The sequence below is a fragment of the Lipotes vexillifer genome, unplaced genomic scaffold (genome assembly GCF_000442215.2).
Source record: "Lipotes vexillifer unplaced genomic scaffold, Lipotes_vexillifer_v1.1 scaffold1081, whole genome shotgun sequence".
In the NCBI taxonomy this organism is placed as follows: domain Eukaryota; kingdom Metazoa; phylum Chordata; class Mammalia; order Artiodactyla; family Lipotidae; genus Lipotes; species Lipotes vexillifer.
The window spans coordinates 11,615-21,830 of NW_006779039.1; positions in this window are offsets into that span (position 1 = coordinate 11,615).

A 10,216-nucleotide genomic window follows, 5' to 3' on the forward strand; every position below is an offset into this window, starting at 1 on the left:
CCTCTCCCGTTGTGGAGCACAGGCTCTGGACACACAGGCCCAGCGGCCATGGCTCACGGGCCCAGCCGCTCCGCGGCGCGTGGGATCTTCCTGGACCGGGGCGTGAACCCGCGTCCCCTGCATCGGCAGGCGGACTCGCAACCACTGCACCACCAGGGAAGCCCTCATTGTGGTTTTTAATTTGCATTTCTCTGATGATTACTTATGTTGCACATCTTTCCATGTGCTTCTTTGCCATCCATATAACTTCTTTGGTGAATTTTCTGTTCAGATCTTTTGCCCATTTACAAAATAGTGGTCCTTTCCTTTCCTTTTTTCTTTTTAGCAGCTATGAATGGGCATGGCTGTGTTCCAATAATACTTCGCTTACAAAAGCAAGCAGTGGGTCATATTTGGTCTGCAGAAGAACATAGTTTCCTGTTCCCCGCTCTGGACCCAGTACTTCTCAAACTTGAGTCTAAAGGTGCTTATTTTCTTATTGTTAAATTTATAAACTTTATTGTGAAATAATTATAGATTTAGTGGAAGTTGCAAAGAAATCTACAGGGACGTTCCTTCACTCAGCCTCCCCCAGTGTGAACATCTTGCATAACTAGAATATAATGTTAGACCAGGAAATTGACATTGTTGTAGTTCACAGAGCTTATTCAGATTTTATGAGTTAGGCATGCAAGTGTGTGTTTCTATACAATTGTATCACACATGTGACTTTGTGTAACTTCCACCACAATCAAGGTACAAAACTGAGACATCATTACCACCACTATGTGATCATCACACCTCATACGCACCCCTTTATAGCCTCCAGCACTTCCTACCTCACATCCCTTACCTTTGGAATCCACTGTTTTGTTCTCTATCTGTGTAATTCTATTTTTCCAAGCATGTTGTATACATGGAATCATACTATAGTGTGCAACTTTTTGATACTGGATTTTTTTTTTACTCAGCATAATTCCCTGGAAGTTCATTCAAGTTGTTGCCTGTATCAATAGTTCATTCCTTTTTATTGCTAGATACTATTTCATAGTATGGATGTACCACAATTTAACCATTCACACATTTTAATAGTTTCTAGTTTTTGGCTATTACAAATAAAGTGGCTATGAACATTCATGTACAGGTTTCTGCACTAACGTAACTTTTGATTTCCCTGTGATAAATGCCCCGAAGTGCAATTGCTGGGACATCTGATAAGTTCATTTTTAGTTTTTAAAGAAACTGCCAAACTGTTTTCCAGAGTGGCCGCAACCATTTTGTATTTCACCCATCAGTGTATGTAAGTGACCCATTTTCCCGGCATCCTCACTGGCATTTGGTGTTGCCACAATTCTTTATTTTGGCCACTTTGAGACTTGTAGTAATATCTCATTGTGGTTTTCATTTGCATTTCCTGGATGGCTAACAATGTTGAATATCTTTTCATGTGCTTATTTGTCCTTTGTATATCGTCTTTGGTTAAATGTCTCTTCATGTCTTTTGCCCATGTTCTAATGGGATTGTTTTTTCGATGCTGAGTTTTGAGAGTTCTTTATATAATCTGGATACAGCTCTTTTGTGGGATATATAATATGCAGAATTTTCTCCCAGTCTATAATTTGTCCTTACATCTCCTCTACAGGGTCTACAGAGCAAAATTTTCTAGATTTGATGAGGTATAATTTATCAACTTTTACTTTTTTTTGGGTAAAAAGTCAATTGAGCATCTTTGTGTGGATCTATTTCTATGTTCTCTATTCTGTTCTACTGATCTGTGTGTCTGCACCTCCTCTACTGCCACACTGTCTTGATTATTGTATTGTTGATTTTTGAGAGTTCTTTATCTATTTTGGATACAAGTCCTTCTTCAGGTATGTGATTTGCAGAGATTTTTACCCCACCCCCCCAGTCTGTGTCTTTTCATTCTCTTAACAGTGACCTTTATTTTGTTTAATATCTTTATTGGAGTATAATTGCTTCACAACGCTGTGTTAGTTTCTGCTGTACAACAAAGTGAATCAGCTATATGCATACATATACCTCATATCCCCTCTCTCTTGAGCCTCCCTCCCACCCTCCCTATCCCACCACTCTAGGTGGTCACAGAGCACTGAGCTGATCTCCCTGTGCTACGCAGCAGCTTCCCACTAGCCATCCATTTTACATTTGGTAGTGTACATATGTCAGTGCTACTCTCTCACTTCGTCCCAGCTTCCCCTTACCCCGCTGTGTCCTCAAGTTTGTTCTCTACATCTGTGTCTTTATTCCTGCCCTGCCACTAGGTTCATCAGTACCGTTTTTTTAGATTCCATATATATGCGTTAGCATACGGTATTTGTTTTTCTCTTTCTGACTTACTTCACTCTGTATGACAGACTCTAGGTCCATCCACCTCATTACAAACAACTCAATTTCATTCCTTTTTAATGGCTGAGTAATATTCCATTGTATATATATGCCACATCTTCTTTATCCATTCATCTGTCGATGGACACTTAGGTTGCTTCCATGCCCTGGCCATTGTAAATAGTGCTGCAATGAACATTGTGGTCCATGTATATATATTTTTTGAATTTTATTTACTTTTTATACAGCAGGTTCTTATTAGTTATCTACTTTATACATGTTAGTGTATATATGTCAATCCCAATCTCCCAATTCATCCCACCACCACCACCCACACCCCTGCTTTCCCCCCGCTTGGTGTCCATACATTTGTTCTCTACATCTGTGTCTCGATTTCTGCCTTGCAAACCTGTTCATCTGTACCATTTTTCTAGGTTCCACATATGTGCATTAATATATGATATTTGTTTCTCTCTTTCTGACTTACTTCACTCTGTATGACAGTCTCTAGATCCACCCACGTCTCTACAGATGACCCAATTTCGTTCCTTTCTATGGCTGAGTAATATTCCATTGTATATATATGCCACATCTTCTTTATCCATTCATCTGTTGATGGACATTTAGGTTGCTTTCATGTCCTGGCTATTGTAAGTAGTGCTGCAGTGAACACTGTGGTGCATGTATCTTTTTTTTTTTTAAATAAATTTATTTCTTTCTTTTTGGCTGCGTTGGGTCTTCGTTGCTGTGCCTGGGCTTTCTCTAGTTGCGGCGAGCGGGGGCTACTCTTCGTTGCCATGCATGGGCTTCTCATTGCGGTGGCTTCTCTTGTTGTGGAGCACAAGCTCTAGGCATGTGGGTTTCAGTAGTTGTGGCACACAGGCTCAGTAGTTGTGGCTCACGGGCTCTAGGGTGCAGGCCCAGTAGTTATGGCACATGGGCTTAGTTGCTCCATGGCATGTGGGATCTTCCCAGACCAGGGCTCAAATTTGTGTCCCCTGCATTGGCAAGCGGATGCTTAACCACTGCGCCACCAGGGAAGCCCACGTGTATCCTTTCGAATTATGGTTTTCTCAGGGTATATGCCCGGTAGTGGGATTGCTGGGTCATATGGTAGTTCTATTTTTAGCAGTATCCTTTATAGATATCTTTTATTGATTTCCAGTATGTTCTGAAAACATACTTTTAATGATCACTATTCTTTAAAATTCATTGAGGTTTTTTTCTTTTAGTGGCCCATAATATGATTGATCTTTATGAATGTTCCATGTGCAATTGAGAATAATGTGTTGAGTGGCGTTTATACACACACACACACACACACACACACACACATATCAATTAAGTCAGATTGGTTGATAGTGCTGTTCAGGTAACCTATAGCTTTACTAATCTTCTGCCTGCATGTTCTGTCAGTTGCTGAGAGAGGAGTGTTGAAGTCTCTGATTGTAACTGTGTATTTGTCCTTTTCTCCTTTCAGTAGTGTCAGTTTTTGTCCAATTTTTTTTTTTTGGCTGCGTTGGGTCTCCATTGCTGTACACAGGCTTTCTGTAGTTGCAGCGAGAGGGGGCTGCTCTTTGTTGAGGTGTGCGGGCTTCTCATTTTGGTGGGTTCTCTTGTTGCAGAGCGCAGACTCTAGGCGCATGGGCTTCAGTAGTTGTGGTGTGCAGGCTCAGTAGTTGTGGTGCATGGGCTTAGTTGTTCCACAGTATGTGGGATCTTCCTGGACCAGGGATCGAATCCATGTCCCCTGCATTGGCAGGTGCGCCACCAGGGAAGTCCCTGTCCAATGTATTTTTAAGCTCTGTTATATATCTTATTTGAGAATTGACCTTTTTATTATGTAATGATCCTCTTTATTTCTAATAGTGTTCTTTGTCCTGAAGTTTTTGCTGGTGTTATTATAGCTACTCTGGCACAATATTTTACTACTATTTTTTCTTTAAACACCCAGTTATCTTTCTTTCTTTCTTTAATTTATTTATTTTTCACTGCATTTGGTCTTCATTGCTGCGTGTTGGCTTTCTCCATTTGCGGTGAGCGGGGGCTACTCTTTGTTGCGGTGCATGGGCTTCTCATTGTGGTGGCTTCTTTTGTTGTGGAGCACGGACTCTAGGCGTGCAGGCTTCAGTGGTTGTGGCACACAGGCTCTAGAGCGCAGGCTCAGTAGTTGTGGCGCACGGGCTCAGTTGCTCCGTGGCATGTGGGATCTTCCCGGACCAGGGCTCGAACCCATGTCCCCTGCATTGGCAGGCAGATTCTTAACCACTGTGCTGCCAGGGAAGCCCCCCAGTTATCTTTTAGGTCAATTAAATATAGGAAAAATCAATGTATTTTACCTTCATTTATTTCTTTTTAGCGTTCTTGATTTATTTGTGGAGATCCATGTTTCACCCTAATATATTTCTTCAGCCTGAGGAACTTCTTTAAGATTTCTTGTAGAGTAAGACTTCTGGCTATGATTTCCATCATTATTTTTGTTTTTCTGAGAAAGTCTTTATTTCTTTTTCATTTTAAAATTAGCCTTATGGAGATAAAATTTACATACTGTAAAATTAACCTTTCTTAAGTGTACACTTCAGTGATTTTTAGTGAATTTACAGAATCATACAACCATCACCCAAATCCACTTTTAGAATTCTGTCATCACCCCCAAAGATCCCCATATCATAAGTCAGTCACCTTTCCACCCCCAACCCCAGGCAACCAGTAATATTCTTTCTATGCCAATAGATTTGCCCTCTTTGGAATTTCATATAAATTGAATTATACAATATTGAGTGTTTTGCATCTGGCTTCTTTCACTTAGAATAATGTTTTTGAGGTTCATCCATTTTGTAGCATGTATCAGTATTTTGTTCCAGTATTCCACTGCATGGATATAGCATATTTTATTTATCTGTTTACTAGTTGATGAACACTTGAATTGTTTTCACTTTTTGGCTTTTATAAGTAATTCTTTTATGAACATTTGCTTACAAGTCTTTGTGTGGACATATGTTTTCTTTTTACTTCATACCTAGGAGTAAAATTTCTGGTTTGCATGGTAAACTTATAGGTAACATTTTAAAAAATGTTTCTTTCAGTAAATTAAACTATTTTTTGAAGAGATTGAATCAACTATTTAAGATACAATATTTGTATAATACTATTCATTCTCTATTTTGTTCAAGGTGATGATTTTTTAAAATGTGAAACTACTCCTGTGTCATCAGACTGTTATACCTTTTACAGCAGAAGTAGAGTGCACTATGTTTTACCTTTTAAGGAACTAACTGCCAAGCTGTTTTCCAAAGTGGCTGTACCAGTTTACATGGGCACCAGCAATGGCACCTTGCATTTTTTTAAAGAAGGTATTTTCTGGGTATAGACTTCTGAGTTGCATGGTTTCTGATGAGAAATTTGATGTAATTCTTACTTTTTTCTCTCTATGTAAAGTTTCTTTTTTCTCTGGCTGCTTTCAAGATTTTCTCTTTTGTTTTCAGTAGTTTGAATATATGCCAAGAGGTGGTTTACTGGGGGCTCTGAACCTCTTGCATTTGTGGTTTGGTGTGTGTCATTTAATTTTGGGAAATTCTCATCCGTTATGTTGTCATAAAATAGAAAATAAAAATAAAATAATCTCTCATCCCTCTGTCTTCTGGGACTCCAATTAGACTCATACTAGACTGTTTTATATTATCTTGGATATTCTTCTAAATTTTCTTTGTGTTTCAATTTGGGTAATTTTTGTTGACTGATCTTCAAGTTCACTGATTCTTTCTTTGGCTGTGTTGAGATTACTGGTGAGCCCACTGAAGGTATTCTTTATCTCTGCTACTGTGCTTTTCATTTCTAGCATTTCTATTTTGTTCTTTCTTAGTGTGTGTTTTTCTACTGCAGTTACCTGCTTATCTTGCATAATGTCCACCATTTCCATTTGAGCCTTTAACATGTTAACCATAATTATTTAAAATTCCTTGTCTGATAACTCCAGTGTCTGTGTCGTATTAGATTCTGGTTCCGATGATCACTTTGTTTCTTGGGAATGTGATTTTTCTTACCTTTTTGTGTGCTTTTATTTGTTTGTTTGAAGCCAAACATATCGTGTAGGCCAGTAGAGAATGAGGTATGAAGATTTTATGCCTGGAAATGGGCACACGTTTCCTTCTGCTGGGTCTTTAGAACAGAGTTTTGAGTTAGCCTGGTTACTAGGAGTTGGATTGGGTTTGAGGTTGTTGTTGCTATGTCCACCCTCAGTGTATGACAGACTTCAAATTCCTATAGTGATTCCTTGTGCTTAACATGAGAGTTGGTTTTCCAGAGCAATGTCTTTTCGACAATAAACTTTAGGACTTCCCTTTACACTGTGCCTCAGATGGTATCTTTGCATACTCTGTTTCCTCTTCTGTCCCTTTCCCAGTACTATTATGCTGTTACTAGTTACTTGAATTTATTTAGTTAGTGATGTGGGGAACTGGGAGGTGGGCATTTTCTGTTGTTCTGCCCAAATCTCAGTCTTAGGTGCTAAGTCCACGGTACGGCCTCAGGAGTATGTGGTTCTGTGCCCAGTGTATATTTCTGCCCTTCCCCCAGGAGTAGTTTTTTTTCCCCCATTTCCTTCTCCCAGCTGCAATGAATTTCCACCATTGCCCTAGAGTGTGTTGTCCTTTCCCCACAGAGAAAGGCATTGTTTTCCCTGGGGGAGATAGAGGAAATGCATGGGGTTGAGATTCGTATTCCTCCTGCATGGCTAACACTCCTCTCTTCAAGGACTGCATCGCAGTGGTCCGTTCTTAGGGCTCTTTCTGAGCTTTTCTGAAAGCCCCCAGCAGGATTCATGGAGAAAGCGCTTGCAACAGAGTGCAGACCCCCCAGTCTCTGAGGCCCTCAGAGCCTTCCTACTATCCTGCCAGTCCATAACCTGCCTTCACCAGTTCATTAGTGTTTGTTTCTAGCGGAACTCTTCTTACTGGTTTCTGGTAAGCTTACCCCAGATCAGTGAGTGCTCACGTCTCCTCTCCTCTGGTAGGGACTGTATCTCCTCAGATTTTGGGCAAGTGTGCTGCTCTGCAAACTCAGCTCTCCAGTGCAGTAGAAAAATTCATGAATTTGAAGTTAATCTGGCTTATTTTTTGTCTTAACTATGGGAGTGATGTTTCTTCTACCTTACTTCATCCCAGAGTAGAAGGTGAAGTTTTAGATTTTCTCAAGCCCACATTGCTCATCCTCTCAAACGCCTTGTAGTTACTCATCCACTGGCATGTACAGAACCCTTCTTTCCTGTGACTTTTGTTCCTAAAATGTTCTGCTGTGCTTTGCAGTAAATACATGTTGACTATTTTTGGGGTATTCCTATTTTCAGGTATTTCAGATGCCATTTATTTTTATTTTTTTTTTATTTTTATTTTTTTTGCGGTACGCGGGCCTCTCACTGCTGTGGCCTCTCCTGTTGCGGAGCACAGGCTCCGGACGCGCAGGCTCAGCGGCCACGGCTCACGGGCCCAGCCGCTCCGCGGCACGTGGGATCTTCCCGGACTGTGGCACGAACCCGTGTCCCCTGCGTCGGCAGGCGGACTCTCAACCACTGTGCCACCAGGGAAGCCCTCAGATGCCATTTTTATCCCTTCCTCCTCTCAGCAGATGCTGATACTTTTCTGTTTCATGGCTATTAGTGGATTATCTCTACCTGGTCATATTTTGGGTTTCATTGGGGTATGTTTTACCTAGTTTTGTTGTAGATGTTGTTTATGGGTTTTTGTTCTATTATTCTAGCACTTTATCTGTTTTATGTGAGAGATTCAAATTTAGGGAGATTCAGACCTATGATGCCACACTGCTTAAAATCTTGCCTTCCTTTTTGGAAAGACACTTTTCCTGGGTTTAAAATTCTAGTTTGACAGTGTCTTTTTTTTTCTTTAGTTTTTCAGTTAATGCAGTTTCAGAGTTTGGTAAATATCTTGAGGGGAAAACTGGCAGAATATTGGGCTCAGTTTCCCCTCTTTCTTTCTACCCAGTGCTCTGCTGGTTTCTCTCCTCTTAGTAGAGGTCCTCAGTTCATGTTCTCACTCATATCCCCACCCGTTTACCTCATGCCCAGACTCAGCAAACATTCTGAGGGAAAAAATGGCTGCAGAGTGTCATTGCCTCTCTTTTCCAAAGTCCTGGCTGCCTCGTCATGCTCTAGTGCCTTCAAACAGACATTTTAAAATTTTATCTGGATTTCTTAGTTATTCTCGGTGAAAGTATTAGTCTACTACAAGTTACTCCATCACATTCATTATCAGAAGTCCACCTGTTTTCTAAGTATATGCAAACTAAATTTCTTCATGAACTGCAATAATTGCTGAAGGGAGACATTTTAGGAGATTCCTTTTCATATAGATTCGTCACTGCTTTTCAAGAAGAAAGACTCTTAAAGATGAACAAATATGACTGAGGCTGAGGGAGACTGTTACATTAGTACATCATTTCCCTGACCTCTGTTTTAGCATGAAAAAGGTCAGGAGTTATTTAAGTTAGTACCAGATCAATTAGGTTAGAAACTAGTTTCTCATAGATACTGCAGAGGCAGATATCAATCCTAACTTCCGTACCTTTGGGGTCTGAATGCACGAGGCTGTGCTACTGTCCGGTCGTTAGAAGCCCACAATAGTGCTTCTACTCAAAATTCTTTCCCCTTTGGTGTATTAATTCTTCTAGTAAAACACAAATAATACTTGGGTTTCTTCTCAAGGACTCAGACATAGGCACTCGCAGTAAATCACAGGGGCCATGTCCTGCTTTGGAGATAGAGAGCTCCATGCTGAGGAATGTACCAGGGAAGAGGAACTCCCTCAGGAATAGAATTTACTCTGCTAATTATTATGCTTTCTGCCACAGTGCCACAGACACCCTTGACCGCATGTTCCACAGCTGTGAAGTATGTTTCAAGAGAAAATTAGATTGTGTCTTGTGCAAGGTCTTCATCCTGGAGGCTCTCCAGAAAGGGTGATAGGGCTTCAGAAGAACAGAAAAATATCTTCTGTTCACAGGTGTTGTGTTTCCATAAAAGGAGTGTTTGGATCTTAGCTCTACTATTCACCAGCTGCATGACCTTGGGCCACTGACTCACCTCTGCATAAATTTCCTCATCTCTGAAGTCATTCTAACTACATTGGCTTCATAAAGCTGTTGTGAAGATCAACTGTAATAGTGGGAGGGGAAGTCATCTGTAGATTTCAAAGTGCAGCATACCAGAGATTGGGGTGAGCCCTATTGTTTCACCCCCTCTTTAGTATTCCTCGAGTCCTGGGGCTGGAAGAGATCAATCCCACATTTCATCTAATACAGTAATCTTCTTTGCAGTGTCCCAGACAGATAGCCTTTTAGCTTCTGCATTCAGAGCTCTTTCAGAGATGGGATAGCTTTCCCTTATGCTTGTCTGCTAGCCCATACGCTGAGTCCCGGGATACCTGGAACTTCTGATCTCCTGTGACTGAGGAGGGAAGAGCAATGAAGACTTCAGAAGCCCAGAGCTATGCTGTGTGTTTAGTTTTGCTCTGCTTCTCATCTGGGGCACTTGCAGCTTCCTGTTGGGATGGCTAGTCAGCTCTGAAAATGGGTTTGGTTTAATCTAGACCCCCTTCTCTAAACACATGGCAATTCCTAAGGGAAGGCAAGGGCTCGTCCACCCCTCCACGGCTTCTGTGGGTCTTTGGGATGGTTCTTCCCCTGAAAGGTCAAAATCACTTGTGTTCCTGGTAAGAACTGGAAGTATCTAGTGAACCTAAGTAGTCACTCTACAGGATGGGGAAGAAGAACTACTTAAGAAGCAGGAGGAACTGTTTAGCACCTATCAGATGAGCTAACCGACTAATTTATACCGGCCTTTTTTTTTTTTTTTTTTTTTTTTTTCTTCACCGGGCCCTCC